Here is a 15,953-nt window from a genome sequence, read left to right as displayed (position 1 = left end):
TACCAGTAAGTCTGGGTAACTGTGGAAACTCTTAGGTTAACACAACAACGTCAGACTTTTTTTTTTTATTTTGATGTAAATTATTTTACAAATTCAATGACTTATTTTTCGAGCACTGACGTGTCATTGAAGCCACAAAAAGGTTAAACGTAGATAGTAAAGTTACTGTATTAAACAGAGTAGGTAAGTTTATTATACCTCAGAGATATATTTAATCCAGGCTAGAACAACGAGTTCTTTGTGTCCTTGATGAAGCCACCAGCTGAGGCTGAAACGTCTGAGTTTTAACTTTTTTTTTACGTGCTTATACAAATTAAGATCGTTATTCATGTTAACTTGGTTTTAAGATGTTTATGAATGCACGTACTGAGATATAAAACATGGGATTAGACTAATGCTGTATACTTGATTAATTCTCTACTTTTAGTAAATATTTATGTGTTTTTGTGTGTATATACATTTAATATTTCTGTTTGGAATTAAGCACAAAGCCACACAATGGACTTTTTGTGCTCTGCCCACCATGTTTATGTAAACACGGTTTTTAGCGGTATAAGAAAAGAGAGTTAAAAGTGTGACAAAACATAACATAGTGACTGGTTTTAAATTTAAATTTAATTATAATTAACTCATAAACTAAGATTGGAAGATTTCTCGTAAAACAGCGAACATGCACAAATCTTTAACTTATTATTGGATGGATATTCACACTTTTTTTTTGCATGAAATTTTCATTTTTTGACCATTTCGGGCACGACGAGTTAATCACAGTTTGAGATGCAGTGACGTAGCTAGTTGATTGTCCAGCTTAGTTTGTAAGCTAGGAATTAGGAATGGTTCTTTTTTTGTTGGCGACCATCTATCTTTCGCCGAGTCCATTATTCTGAAGTGTTCACTGTTTGTTTTTTCTTCAGTCTCTGCTTAGGTGGTTCTAAATTACAGAGTTATTGAAAGGACTGTTATAAAAAGGGCTATCAATAATTAGTACTAAAACATGAAATAGAAATAATTACTTCTAAAAATGAATAGTTTGTAGACCTTAAGATTACTAATCAAACGCCTTAACCACCTGGCCATGCCGGGGCCTATCGGAAAGATGAGATGAGTAAGAAGATAAATATATATATATATATTTCAGTTGCAAACATGTAGTTGGGAAAGACTGGTTTTGGTTTGTTTCAAATTTCACCCACAGCTATAAGAGGGCTATCTGGGGTAAGGGGAAGACAGTTACTCAACAACATCAACGCCAACTCTTGGGCTAACAAACAGTGGAATTGACTGTCACATTATAACGCCTCCAGGACTAAAAGAGCGAGGTGTTTGATGATGGAAATTCGAATCCACGACAAGGAGATTGCTTTTGAGCTCTGTAACAACCTGCAAGTTTGTTTTTACCATGGAAAACTGAAAGGAAAGCTATGGTGCATGCTAGTTTTATAGCATCAAATCACAAGCATTACAGTGGAAATCTTACTGTTTTTTATCGATTTGTGTTTCATATTAAAAAGTAGACAAAAAAGGGAAAATATTTCTGGAATGCCAAGATTTATCGATCTACAAAATCATATATAATCAAAGACATTTAGAAATAACATTTATAACCGTACACAAACCCACCGCTTGTACAGCGGTAAGTCTACGGATTTACAACAGTGAACTCTAGACTTCGATTCCCCTCCGTGGGCTCAGCAGATAACTGTTGGTTGCTTTGCTAAAAGAAAAACACATACACATCTTTAAATAACAGTTTGCAGTGGGTTTCTTATTTTTAACATTTATAGTAATTTGTTGAAACTTTTTTGAAATTACAGGTATATAAATAGCGTTTAGAAATTATTAACCCAAGCTTTCCACTATTTCAAATATATACTGTTTTATAGGACAAACACAGAAGTTCGACCGCTTAAGTATTTGTATTTTATTACTCTAGACATTCGACTGTTTCTAAATTTACTTGATTCTAAAACTCACTTATTTAATATACAGAATTTTCTTCTTTTTTTAAGTTTACATGAGCTATTGGCCTGTTTTGGGATTTATTTATCGATTTGTTTGTTTGATTAATTTTGAATTTCGCGCAGAGCTACACGAGGACTATTAGCGCTAGCCGTCCTTAATTTAGCGATGTAAACAGTAACAGTAGGCTACTCTTTTACTATCGAATAGTGGAATTGACCATAGCATTATAACGCTTCCACGGCTGAAAAGGCAAGCATGTTTGGTATGACGACGAATCAAATCCCGAGACCCTCAGAGTGTGAATTGAGCGTCCTAACCACCTGGAAATGCCGAGCCTTTTATTTATCGATATCACAACATTAACTAGAATTTGGAGGTTGAAGAAGAGGTTGTCAAAGAAAGTCTCAAAAGGACCAGTTCGAAGTTGTTAGTCGAATGCAAACAAAGGCCAATTTTAGGCTGGCAAGGAATAAGCAACAAACACTGTTGGAAGTAGTGTAATATATAGAAGCTTCTGACCAGTGTCTCCTCATTATTTTAACAAGGTTTCTAACCAGTTTCCCACAGTTACTTTATTTCTCATAATTATTATTGTATAAAACATAGGAACCATTTTGCCATAAGTGTTCTGTGGAAGACGCCTTCTCCAATCCTCTCTGATGAGCTCTGTATTGAGCGAAACGCGTCGTCAGAAATACATATGGCGGACATAATGTATTGGTATATAATACTATTATATACTCTTCTTCTTGGATAATTGTAAGGAATTGAGTGTGGAATGTAGCTATTGAAATATACTAGGCAAAATATTAATATCTTATGACAAACAAGTATAATTCATTATGATCTTGCTTCGCCAATTTAGATAAAAATGCTCACACCAGGACAATACAAAATAATTTTTATAAGCACAATATTAATAATAAGAAAAAGATTAAAATTTACTCTAAACACCATTGCTGATAACATTTAATGAAACGCAATATAAGTGTAATCCTCTTTACAGAGTTTATAAAACATGATATCAAAATTCGTACATTAATTTCGAAAACTCGAGAAGCAAATGCGTTCGAATAATTTCAACAAGGGTTTTACAATTACACTATGTCGTAGCTACTTGTCATTATTACCATGAATTTACAAAATATTAGAATTATTTTATTGTTGCTGTGTTTATTTGGTTTCATAAGACTATGAAAAAACTATAAAATTGTGCTCACCAGATAAAATTAACGACGAATTAGACAAAATAAAACAATACTTCATCAACATCAATAAGTTTCCTCCACAAACCGTAGAAAACATTATACGCACACACCTAAACAAAAAGCAAATTCAATTAACAAAAGTAAATATACTCCACGATCTAAAAAAAATCACGAAACCATATACTGCTGCATACCATATATTCCCGACATCAGCAGAGAAATATCCAACATTTGGCAAAAACTGTTAACAAAATATGACATTCCAGTCAATACCAAATTTATTGAAAAACCAGGCACAAAACTGAGGTCTATACTATGTAAAAACTACACTGACAAACACCACACTAACATTATTTATAAAATACAATGTGATAACTGCCACGACTTCTGTATTGGAGAAACAAGTAGAAAAATGGAAACAAGATTCAAAGAACACAAAAAGTCACCTTCACATATTTTCGAACACTGCAAATCAAATAAACAGAACATAACCATAGAAAACACTCAAATACTAAATAAAGAAACAAACATAAACAAACACAAAATTAAAAAAGCCTTACTTATACAACAACTCAAGCCCAAAATAAACCAATACAAAGAAACACCTTTATACCTATATTAATAAATATAATCAAACAACTAAGCACGCCTTTTACATTCCTACACTCAATTACACAACCCTTTCAAACATGTGGTCAGCTATCGGTCAGTTATCTCTTTCTTTCTTTGTGAACCTGACGATGACAGAAGAAGATCGAAACGTTGTTTGCTCCTCTACATAAAATTTTCTCTACCCATACCAGCCGTTTTCACATATATATTTTTCTCTACAAGTGAGTTTTCTCGTCATCAAGAATTATGGTATTAATAACATTTGTGGTGGGTATGTCACGATAAGGTGAATTATTTAGTTGACGTATTACCATCTCACCTCTATAGAATAACAGTAATTTTAGGGCTTATATCAGCAACCCATGTTAAGTATTCAGTTGATGTATCATCCCCCCACACATACTTCTATTGAAGAACTGAAAATGTTTTTAGGGCAAATCCTCACCTCAATGCTAAGTATTCACTTGATGTATCATCACCCCTCTTCCATGGGAAAACTGAGCAATGATGGAGCGTATACTCACCCCATGCGAAGCATTAGTTGATGTGTCATTCAATTTCTTGGGAGAACTGGAACAAAACATTAGGAGAAATCCTCACCTCAAAACTAAGTATTCAGTTGATGTATCACCATCTCACTTGTGGAGGATAAATTAACGAATTTATAACAAATACTTATGTATTTAGTTGATGTATTGCTGTTTCACCTCTATAGAAGAAATAAATACTTCTAGGGCAAATTCAAATATCATAAAACATTCTTTATTTTTAACTTCGTTCATTGTTTGATTGTTTGTTAAAACATACCATGAAATGTTAATATAATATTAGACCTACGTTTCAGAATTATATTTTGCAAGGATAGCAAGAAAATGCTTGGACCTGTTGTCCCACTAAACGGTTGGTGGTATTTGACCCACGCTCTTACAGAATATCCATGGCCTGAAGTGTGATTTTGCGGCAAAGGGACATGAACCATGAATTTACAGATTCAGAGTTTGGCCACGCACAACTCAACAAGCGACGGATAAAGAGTGACAGTACAAGAGATAATGATAAACAAATTGATGTAAGAATAGAGTAGAAAAAGAGATAAAATTAATTATTGTGATACTAAGACTTGAAATTCGTACAAACTACACGATTGCTATCTGCGCTAGCCGTCTCTAATTTAGCAGTGTAAGACTAGAGGAAAGGCAGCTAGTCATCACCACCCACCACCATTTATTGGGCTACTATTTTACCAATAAATGGGGGAGTGACTGTCACATTATTACTCCCTTAGGGCTGAAAGGGTGAGCATCTTCGGGGACAGGGATTCAAACCAGTGACCCTCAGATTGCGAGTCGAACGCCCTAACCAACCAGATCAGAAGTAAGGAGGAAACACGCAGAAAATATGTGAATTGAGGATGGTGTATCTTATGTGTGTGTGTGTATATATACATATACATTTTTTTGAAGCAATAAAAGACCAGGAAGTATTGAAGCCTAAGTAACCCAGTTATTGGACGAATGCTTTAACAAACTAAAATTAAAAGGTTTCTCTTCAGAATGTAATAAAGATAATGGTTAAGTAGCGATTTGAAAGCGGTTATTAGAAGAGAAGATATTCGAAAAGTCAAAGTGCAGAGAAAGAACAGAGTATGAGTACACTCAAACTTAGTAAAATTAAACAAAATACAGACATTAGTAATAAAATGTTTTGGAAAAAAGTATAAGAAAGAAATGTTAGGAAGATGGTTTGTTTTGTTTTTTGAATTTCGCGCAAAGCTACTCGAGGGCTATTTGCGCTAGTCGTCCCTTATTTAGCAGTGTAAGACTAGAGGGAAGGCAGCTAGTCATCACCATCCACCGCCAACTCTTGGGCTACTTTTTTACCAACGACTAGTGAGATTGATAGTCACAAGTTAACGCCCCCACGGCTGAAAGGACGAGCATATTTGGTGCGGCAGGGATTCGAACCCGCGATCCTCAGATTACGAGTCGAGCGCCTTAACCCACCTGGCCATGTCGGGCCCTGTTAGGAAGAAAACAAAGGATATAGGAAATAAGGAAGAAAACAAAAATTATCAGGGTAAGAAAACATTCTAAAAGAAATGTCGAAAAAAGGATAAATAAAAAATAGAGTTAATAAACTGAACAAGAACCAGGGATAGAGGTATGTAAAGAAAGGCAAATAAATATAAAATTAAATTTCTAATCGATTTCCTTATATTATTTTAAAAACTGAAATCACTATTTTAAAGTCGAATTAGACTTACATTCTATCCAATTTTCCTATTTAATATTTGAATAGATTACCTTTCTTCCTTGTGGAAGTTCTTTATTGTGCACTTTGAAAAGATGTCGTGATGTTGAATCATCATTATGAGAGAGGTCTGAGAAGATGAATTGCGCACAGCTCGTCGAATTCAAATGCATCTCTTTGCTTCTTTCTCCCCCTTTGGATATATTAGATTCTTCTTCGCACTACACAAAAGGAGCTAAGCTCGTGCTCAGTGCGAGATCACTCAGAAATGTGCAGAAGCTAAACGTATGGAGTGGCAAATACACGTGTGAACGTCACACGCCAGTCTTCATTTACGAGCTGTACAGAAACCGTAACTTTGTAGTTTTAGTTATTAAAAGGAACGTTTAATTTGAAATCTAGATGGCATGATATACTATTCCTGATTTTTCAAAAAAATATTCACCATCAGAAGACGAGTAGGAAAACGGTACTTCGAGCTCCTATTCTGTCAGCAACTCGGGGTAAGTAAAACTGTAAATAGACCTAGTATTAGAAAGAAATTTCGGAAAGACTGTAAAATAATTCCAGTTAATGTCTATCATTACAATCTACTCGAGCTGATGTGTTTAATCCTAGCCAGAGCTTGGTATCATACAAAATATTTACAATTTTGTGTTTATAGTGTTGTTCCTCTTAGCGCATACGTTCTGATGGCGATATGCTGCCTTAACACCTTGGTGTTAGGTTGTGAACCGTATTCGGGTGCAGCAAAAGAAGCAAAATGAAAACCAAGTTCTTATATGACGAAGATTATGCGTTGTCATTACGTCAAAATAAAAGTGATGATAATTTTGAAAAACAAAACAAAAACACATTCATTACTAGCCAAATATCTACACACACATATATATTTATATGTTTCTGAAAACAGTATGAGAGAAAAGCTACAATTTTTTGTATTTATTTCCCAACTGATTTTCCAAAACTCGCAATAATCCTAAGCGTCATTACGTGAGGCCAACAATCTACGTTTGAAGGACAACTCCGTATTCTTTGGCCATGTACTGCTCAAACTGGACACAATTACAAACCTAAATTATATTATTTTTATCTTACTCCGATTAGACACAGTTACTAATCGATATTCATTGGTATTGTCTCGCCCAGATTAGGCACAGTTATATCCTGTATTCACTAGGATTGTCTCGGTCAGATTAGGCGCAGCTATATCCTGTATTCACTTGGATTGTCTCGATCAGATTAGGCACAGTTATAACCTATATTCAGTAGTATTGTTTCGCTCACATTAGGCACAGTTACTAACCTATATTTATTAGTACTCCGTTGTTAAAAAAAAGACGCAATCACTTTTATTTTTTAAAAAGACAATTGTCTTAGCAACAAGAGCGTGCAAGCAAACTCAGGTGCTATTCTACTTAAGAATGAATAAAAGTTGATCAGAGATTGACAGCACACATAATTGTAATAAAATATTTTTAGTAAGCTATGAAATGTGCGAAAGGATAATTATGAGTGCCACAATGTTTTATGAAGCTCCTTATAAATGTTTGGTATTTCTGTTAGTGCCACACTGTTTTGTAAAGTTCTTTATAAATGTTTAGTATTTCTATAAACATTTTACAAAATTGTACAATCAGGTGAAACATCTCCTTGAAATTAACCTTAAGTTGAAATTCCTCGGAAATGAATGAAGTTTTTGCAGTATCGCGAAACTGTTCTTTATTTCTAAGTCAAATCACGCATTTTCTTTTACCTTATGGAACGGTTTTTGTTGTAATCCCAGTACTTTGGATATCAGTCAGCGAGCTAAGGCAAAACTTTTAAAACGATATACATATCTGCTATTTAAGAAACCTACAGTCATAGGAGTATGTCGTGGGTTTGTGTGTGGACGATTTCTGTACGTAAGCAAGGTTACAAAATATCTAAGACCGAATTAGTTTGTAATGGAATTCATCCATAACATTCAAATAAGTGAGAGTAAATAATCGTATTTAAACTTTATAAATAAATGTTATTGTGTTATTAATAGTTGATCCTAATTGTGGTTAAAATAAAAATTGATAACAATATCTTATGTAGTTTTCTTCACACTTTGCCAGTTGTCATATCATAACGCGCATTTATCAATCTTGGTATAGAACAAAGATTTTCGTCAGCGTACAATGTGCTAGATATAGTGTGATTGACATGTTATTACGTTTTTGCATCCACTTGGAACAATTCATGAATATGTGAACAAAATTCATATCTCTCGATTCGTACAGCTGGTTCATGCTAAACAAAACGTAATTTTACACAGGAAAACGCCTTTTTTCCATATGGATAGAAAGATATAAGTTATTTGGACAAAGTGCATCCAGAATTACCTTTAAGACGTGAATTAAGACAAAATATGACATCCTGTTGTTTTCTCAGATGTTGGCTCTCTAAGTAGAAGATGTATACATGTTAAGACAACTTGCAGCTATAATTCGTTGATTGATGTAGCGAGTATTACGAATCCAGGCCGTGTTCAATTTTATTTCTCTAACGTGTTTTTTCCAAGACTTAGCACTCTCCGTTCAGTTGTTCTGTTCTTTAAATAAATATTTTCCATTCTCAACTAAGCAGAGTACACTGATTGTATCCATTGTATATCCATTGTAGTGAACAAAGTGTCATCATTAAAAGTTTAATGTCGTCAGGTTTTGTTGGTAAAATCACTACAGTATCAGTGGTTCAAGATGAATGGCGTACAAAAAAAATTAAATTGTAGTAATCTCGTGTCTCAAAAGTAAACTTGGTGGCTCATGAAGTTTAACCCTAGCTTTGATAAACGTACATAAAATGTGTGTGTGTATATGTATGTTATAACAAAAAACAGGCTTTTTTTTACACGTATATGCAAAGGGTATGAAGTTTGGGGTATGTAGGTTTTGTTTAGAGCAAAGCCACGTCAAAGTATCTGCCGAGTCCACCGAGAGGAATCGAGCCCCTGATATTAGCGTTGTAAATCCGTAGACTTACCACTATACCAACAGGTTTAAAGATTGACCCATATATTCCATATTACATTTAGTACGTGTTAATAGATAAATTACATTTCTTATTTTACTAATTGATTTTGTGTAAGTATCAGGTTGAAAATTATTTAGAACAGGACATGTGAGACATATTTTGCTATTACATTTTATAACATTTGCTGTAATATACTTACTAAAATTAGCTCGCTAGGCTAAATTATAGTTTCACAACATGTCATAATGTAATGGAAAAGTGCGACATAGCAACAAATTACAAACATTGAATATATTTTTAGAGAATACTAATACTGGTAGAGTTAAGTAAATTAAAACAAAATTTTATATATATATATATATATTTAATGTACTAGTTCTTATTCTGTACAGTTGTACCCTTATAGTTTCATTTTTCTTGCTTATTTTACCATTGTATCTTTTTTATCGTATTTTGCTTGTGGAATTTCGAGCAAAACTTGTTCTTTGAAGTTAAAACAAAGCTTCTCAATAAGCTATCTGTGCTCTGCCCACCACAGGTATCGATATCCAGTTTCTGTTGTTGCAAATTCGCAGAAATATCTCTGTGCCTCGGGGGAGAGGAGTAAGAAAAAGTACTCAAGGACAATTTGCGCTGGGGCCCGGCATGGCCAGGTGGGTAAAGGCGTTCGACTCGTAATCTGTGGGTCACGGGTTCAAATCCCTGTCGCACCAAACATGTTCGCTCTTTCAGCCGTGGGGGCGTTATAGTGTGACGGTCAATCTCACTATTCGTTGGTAAGAGTAGCCCAAGAGTTGGCGGTGAGTGGTGATGACTAGCTGTTTTCCTCTAGTCTTACATTGCTAAATTAGGGACAGGTAGCGCAGATAGCCCTCGTGTAGCTTTACGCGAAATTTAAAAACAACCAAACAACCAAACAATTTGCGCTTGCCGTCTCTAGTTTAGCAATGATAGACTAAATGAAAAGTACGTTGTAAACCCCACCCAATGCCAATTGTTGTTTTATCAATAAAAAGTGTGATTTATTGTAATATTATAACGCCCCAACGACTGAAAGGGAGAGCGACTGGTATTAGAACCTACGACGCGCAGATTGCGATTCTAGCGCCCTAACCAACAGTGTTTTTTGTTGTACGATAGATATATTTCTCTGTAAACGGCCATTTGTTTCCGTCGTTTCTGTAACGAAACACTAGTTTGTAACCAAGCAAAGCTACACATATTTTAAAACAACAGTTCTAACCAGTATACACATTGAAAACAAATCATTAATTGTCCTTTTTCTCTGGCGGTTTGGAAGATGTTTAAGCAGTTATAGAACTTGAACATAATTTTAAAATGGAGCTTGTTAGGACAGATACGTTTTAAACACTGTTCAAGGTGTGTGACATCTTCAGTTCCATGTAGGTTTTAGGTGAGTATTCTAATGCGTCAAACTTGATAAAACGCTTCGAGGAACGCATATGCGGTAGCAAAACAAATTTAATAATGGATGGTATAAATGTCATAATGATATTAATTTATATATTTCAAATGCGACATTATGAATAATCAAACCTAATTTTAGAAGTGAATTTTTACAGGCGTATTAACTTACTTTTTGTTAACTTGTTTTCCTCTGCGTATAGTAGAGAAAAACAGTTTGTGCCACACCTATGATCTGAATCCGAGTAACAAACATATTCGATATATCACACTGTATTAAAAATGCAAAGCTTCATTTTTTCGTATCCTGCAGGCAAGCGCAAAAATCATACACCAGCTCTTTTTCATAATATTCTGAAATATTATGAATAAACATGAATTTGAAACGTTAATTTTGAAATGTGCGTGATCGCTGATGCTTCGAACGATGGGAGAAGATAATACGTATAGGGCGATATTTCCGTTCTGTGCATGTGTAAGGATTACCCTGCCTGTGCACTGAATTAGTTATAACTGGACTTGTAATCAAATGTCTGTAAAAATCGAAGTGTCACGATGCAACTGAAATGCAGAACGCCCTCTGTATATTTTGTATAAGCTTCTGTCGTAATTACGGTATAACATCTGAATAAAAAACGAAACGACGTAAATTTAATGCTTGAGTTTCGTAAGAATTTCTGAAGAAATAAGTAGTCTTTCGTATTTAGCAGACGATCCCTTCCATGACGTCAAACGAACATCATAAGTAGTTTACGTGACAAACTCCAACTTACAGGAAAATATCTTATTTTTCACCCACGCGTATATGAAATGCAAACCATTTTACTGGCTTGTTGGAGACGTTTCCACTTAAGAAAATGTAACGAATTTGAGAAAATACCATTAAATTACTGAAGTCGCACAAAATGTATTATATTGAGGGTTCACTCTATTATTGTGCTACCTCCAGTGGCACAACGATAAGTCTGCGAATTTACAACGCTAGAAACTGGGTTTTGATACCAGTGATGAGCAAGGCACTGCTAGATTATGGTGTAGCTATGTGCTGAACTTAAAAAACAAACACACTTATGGCGCTACAGTTACATCTAATGGAGAGAGCACGTCGTTTTTATAAATATTAATAATATATATATATCTAAGAATAGGGTCAGTCAAAGCTGGTATATTGGTCCCAGAAGACATGTCCAACCTGGAGGATTTGAAAACCTTGTCTTCTATTATTACATTTTTTTATAAATTACCATTTGTTATACTGGCAATATATCATCCGATAACAAGTGAGCAAAATACTCGAGTATTTGTAACAACAGCAGACTTTAATGGCGTACGTTGTCACCGAACCATTGTCTTCATCAGTTCTGTTGACCAGCTTACCCTAACGTGCATTAGTGATGACATAAGTTGGTCAACAGAATTGATGAAGACGATCGGTTTGGTGACAACAAACGCCATTAAAGTCTGCTGTTGTTACAAATACTCGAGTATTTTGCCCACATGTTATCTCAGGACAATGTGATTCCTTTTATGTGAAAAAAATTGGCTCGTTATGAAATGCTTCTATTTTCTGCCAATCGTTGGTAATAAGCGACAAAATGGTCTGCATATTGCTAACGTTCTAAATATTTTATATAGTTTTACCTTTTAAAAAAAGAGGAAATTCCCATTAGCCGCGGTACCTGAAATTCTTTTAGACAGGATTAGAGTAAATTAAGCTATGAAACTTTTTTTTTTTTTACTTTTTATTAACTGTATTTTTTGTGCACCATCAATACCACACGTGGGGCGCGCGTATGCCAGATTCGTCTTTATTATTCAGCAGGATTTCTACGAACCTACCCTGAAATGGAAATACTCGTAGGCCTATTTTAACCTTGGGTGTGGTCAAATACGTCAGTCCAAAGAATGTGATCTCCTGAGTACAAGACTGTAATTAGATATCAAATCGGTCAAGAGATGACGAAATTATGAGCTAAACATTTGTACTTAAAAGAAAAAAAACAAAAAAACTCAGCCGTTTTATCACCCGCTATATCGTGGCTAAAAGTGAAATTCATTTTTTTTTGTATATACAGATTTGAAGTTTCGAAAGTTAATGCCAGTTTGAATTAAGTAAGACAATGTAAAAAGAAATCTATCATAATGATTTGGTAAATATTTTGAATTGCGAAAATGACTGATTTCGTTGATTAAGATGTCATGTAGAATTCGTAGGTGTATTTGTTGGATTTTATTCATACTTCACGTACAACTCTGACCTGGAAGTCGACTATTTTATAATTTGCGAAAATATTTCGTATTTGGAGATAGGTATTTAAAAGTAAACGATGTTTTTTTCTTTGTCTTTGGTTCTTTAATATATTTTTTTTTGTTTTAATAAGATCACTTATCTACTCAATGTATGTATGGATGATCCTTGGAAGTTCGTTGTATATTGTATTGTGATTGCATTTTTAATAAACGTTCCGAATAAGATGACATGAGTGAAACAGTATCGGTGTCCTACATAACCACATGGTTAGGGTACTCGAGCCCCAGTCTGATGGTCGTAGGTTCGAATCCCATCACACCAGACACGCTTGTCCTTTCAGTCGTGGGGGCACTGTAATGTCTTGATCAATCTCACTATTCGTTAATAAAAGAGTAGCCCAAGAGTTGGCGGTGTGTGGTGATGATGGTGACCAGCTGCCTTCCACCTAGTCTTACTCTACTAAATTAGGGAAAGATAGTGCAAATAGCTCTCGTGTAGCTTTGTGCGAAATTTAAAAACAACAACAAACAGTATCGATCTTATTTGCAGTTGTAAACACCTTATTACGTATGTTACATAACTTATTAAGTTATCGCCTATGAAATTATGTAGGAATATCAAATTCGAATAATATGAGAAGTACCACCGAAAGTCATTCGGCTTGTGATGTTGTGTTTAAAAATTGGATACAAATTCTAATCCACCTTCAAGCACCAAGTCTGAAATTGTATATAGTAAAGCTGACCAACAAAGACATTGTATATCGCACGAATAATCCAGGGTTATGAGATTTTAGCTACCTGCTGAACATTTGTAAGAACAAGGATGACTCGTATTATTAATCGAAAAATACTTCTCTTTCATTCATAACTTTCAGACGGTTTATTCTGGTCATGATTGTGCATGTTATACATCTCACAACTAGATCTAACTTCTTTGTACTTCAAAGTGAGGTCACCCATTGGTACGTCTACGGATTTACAACGCTAAAATCAGGAGTTCGATTTCCCTCGGTGGACTCAGCAGATAGCCCGATGTAGCTTTGCTGTAAGAAAACATACACACATTTAAAGTGAAAATAAAATTATCTTAACAAATATAATATGAAGGCTTACATGTAAAACCGTGCTTTAGGAAGCTATTGGTTGAATTTTAACTTCAGTTTTTTCCTAGCCTCAGGCATGGTGTTCTGTCAAGGATTTACAAGTTATGTTACTTTACGTCAGCATTGTTAAAGATTGTTTTTGCTACATCGAAGAGTTTTGGAAAAATCTATTTTCATAAATTTTGATGACAATATTATTGCTGATTAAGAACAAAATAAATAACGTTTTTAACACATTTAAAAATTGCTATTTTACCTATCAAGTATGGCCTAGGCTCTGGTGTGCTTAAACTGTGAATCTGAAAGATCGTGTCCCTTTGCTCCATGATCTCAGGCTGCACATTTGGGTCGTGGGTGCTTTGTAAAAGTAACAGTAAAATTCCACATTCGGTCACATAAGAGTGCCTCTCGGTGGGTCAGTTTAGGGAGTTGCAACGCTTGGATTCTCTGCGATGGACAGAGTGCAGAAAGCCCATTGTGTTTCTGTAGATTTGCACTAAACAAAACACGGGCCTGGCAAGGCCAGTTGGTTAAGGCACTCGACTCGTAATCCGAGGGTCGCGGGTTCGTATCCTCGTCACTCCAAACATGCTCGTCCTTTCAGCCGTGGTGGTGTTATAATTTTACGTTCAATCCCACTATTCGTTCGTAAAAGAGTAGCCTAAGAGTTTGCGGTTAGTGGTAATGACCTTAATTAGGGACGGCTAGCGCAGATAGCCCTCGTGCAGTTTTGCGCAAAGTTAAAAACAAACAAACCAAAAACAGTTTTCTTTAGTCCATCAGTTCGAAATTATCAATGCTATGCGCAATTACATCTGTTATTTCTTTGCGAGAAATTTTTAAACAAATATTCGGTGATATGTCCTTATACAGGTCATACTTTGTCAATTTTTTTGGAGGGGGATTACATATTTCATTAGAACGTGTGAAAACAACAGAACATAAATAAACTAATATCATTTAGTAATATATTAAGCTATACGTTTATATTACAGGAAACCACACCTAAAAATAATAAATAGATAAATGTATATTATATACTCAGGTACACCCTGCAGAGGACAGAGCTGACGTTAAATTGGCTAAGCACAATGGCGAACTGGCCTTCTGGGTAACTAAACTAATGCACTGTAGGCCCCACCCAGTATGATGGTTACCCCTTGTGGAAAATGTAATGTTTTCCTATGTTCATTCTTGTCTTTTTCTAGATTATAAACTATAACCCTAAAAAACCCACTGTACCTCAATAGAATGCCTGGAGGCTTAGAAACGATGTGCAATACCTGCGTTGGGCAGATAACAGGTAGCCCATTGGGTGACGTTGTGCTTAACAAGAAAGAAATAATTCAAGCTCGACTACTTAACTAAACAGTTTCCCTAAAAAGAAAATAATCCGTTTGGACTTTGATAAAGGGAAATATAAATTATTTACTAAATCTTTAATATCTTAAACATTTTCCTATTCAGTAAATTATTTGAATTTCGCCCAAAGCTACTAGAGACTTATCTGTGCTAGCCGTCCCTATTTTAGCAGTGTAAGACTAGAGGGAAGGCAGCTAGTCATCACAACCCACCGCCAACTCTTGGGCAACTCTTTTACCAACGAATAGTGGGATTCAGTGTCACATTATAAATACCCTCACGGCTGAAAGGGTGAGCATGTTTGATGTGATGGGGATTCGAACCAGCGACCCTCAGATTACGATCTGAGCGCCTTGACCACTTGGCTATGCCGAGCCTTTGTTTAGTAAAGTCCAGTATACAATATTTCTGTTTGATAAGTGAATACATGAAAGTGTGACCAAAGAAAAAATATATAAGCAAAAGGTATGACTCCAATTATTTATTTTTTAACGTAGAACTTCTTTACAGTTTAAACAATACAGTGGGTCATCTTTTACGTATGTAAAACGTAAGTCAGTGTTATTGTGATAATGCAGAAAATATATCGGATGAAAGTTATTGTTTTGATTGCACGATTCATTTAAAGTGGGTTCGAATCCCCGTCACACCAAACGTACTCACTCTTTCAGACGTGGGGGCATTGTAATGTTACGGTGAATCCCGCTATTCGTTGGTAAAAGAGTAAAAGAGTAGCCCAAGAGTTGGCAGTGGGTGGTAATAACTAGCTGCCTTC

The 15,953-nt window shown here is 35.1% G+C and overlaps 1 protein-coding gene across 3 annotated transcripts in view; it reads left to right on the top strand.

Moving 5' to 3' along the window:
• The first annotated feature begins 6,303 nt into the window (after positions 1-6,303).
• Positions 6,304-15,953, top strand: part of LOC143236993 (small conductance calcium-activated potassium channel protein 1-like) — a 301,110-nt gene continuing 291,460 nt past the window's right edge. For all 3 annotated transcript variants that reach the window (XM_076475773.1, XM_076475775.1, XM_076475770.1), the window contains exon 1: positions 6,304-6,535. The gene's annotated coding sequence lies outside the window, so the exon portion shown is untranslated. The remainder of the gene's footprint in view (positions 6,536-15,953) is intronic.

Source organism: Tachypleus tridentatus, chromosome 13 (assembly GCF_004210375.1).
Source record: "Tachypleus tridentatus isolate NWPU-2018 chromosome 13, ASM421037v1, whole genome shotgun sequence".
Lineage (NCBI taxonomy): Eukaryota > Metazoa > Arthropoda > Merostomata > Xiphosura > Limulidae > Tachypleus > Tachypleus tridentatus.
This window is presented reverse-complemented; position numbering and strand designations above follow the sequence as displayed.